We start from the raw sequence: 1,048 nt of genomic DNA, 5'->3' as shown, positions 1-1,048 counted from the left end.
TGGAGTCTACTGGGGTGGAAGGCACGATCAGGGGCTGTACCGCTGGAAGCTGCGGAGAGGGCTGGGCGGTACCAAACAGTAGCTCTGCCGCCGCAGAGGGCTGGCGCCTGGCCGCCACCCCCTCGCCGTGCTGCAGGGGATGGTACTGCTGCTGCTGATGGTACTGCTGCAGCTGCTGCTGAAGCAAAGATGGCACCGCGGCCGCCGCGGCAGCCGCGGCGGCGGCGCCAGGGTGGCAGTGCATCGGCAGCGCGGCGCGAGCCCGTGCCGCCGCGCCGCCGCCGCACATGCCCTCTCCCTCGGCGCCGCCACCTAGCTCCATGCCAGCCGGGCTGCCATCTGCACACGCAGGCAGAGGATGCAGGAAGGGATGGGCAGGTTCCTGGCCGGGCAACCGCTCTCGCAAGGGGAACACTGACGCATGCAGCAAGCAGTGAACCATTGAATGCATGGTGTGAAGGCATGCATGGTGCCCGCAGGTCCTGCCTGATTGAAAGAAAGCTTCGCGATCCAAAGAAAGCCTCCCGCCAGGCATGCATGCGCATGCAGCCCCAGCCCCGCACCGCCCCGGCCGCCCCGCGCTCACCCTCGGCCAGCCCGCGGCCCTCGCCCTCGCCGCCCTCCCCGCCCGCCAGCAGCCAGTTCAGGTCAAAGCTGTTCATGCTGCCCATCTGGCTCAGCCGCCCCACGCTGGCGCTGCACGCGGGACAGGAGAGCAGGGGGGCCAGCGGGTGGGTCAGCAGCAGCATGGCAGCGTAAGGGGCGGGCCGGGTGCGGCGATGCCGGGAAGGGGCGCCTGGGTTTGGCGGCGGCGGCTGCGGTGCTGGCGCGAGGAAGGCAGCGCGGCCAGAATGCGGCGCAGCCAGCGGGCCTCAGTTTGGTCCCCAACCTGCACATTTAAGCTGCACCGCGGACAGTCTCGCTTGCCCGCAGCCACCCAGCCACCCCGAGGCGTGGCACCGCCTCCCCGGCCCTCACCTGAACAGGCGGCTGTGCGGCAGCTGCTGCGAGGCGGCGTGGGAGGCGCCGGCAGCCGCCAGGAAGTGTC

Source organism: Chlorella variabilis (assembly GCF_000147415.1).
Source record: "Chlorella variabilis unplaced genomic scaffold CHLNCscaffold_133, whole genome shotgun sequence".
Classification (NCBI taxonomy): Eukaryota; Viridiplantae; Chlorophyta; class Trebouxiophyceae; order Chlorellales; family Chlorellaceae; genus Chlorella; species Chlorella variabilis.
The sequence above is the reverse complement of the archived record's forward strand: the minus strand, read 5'-3'. Positions refer to the sequence as shown.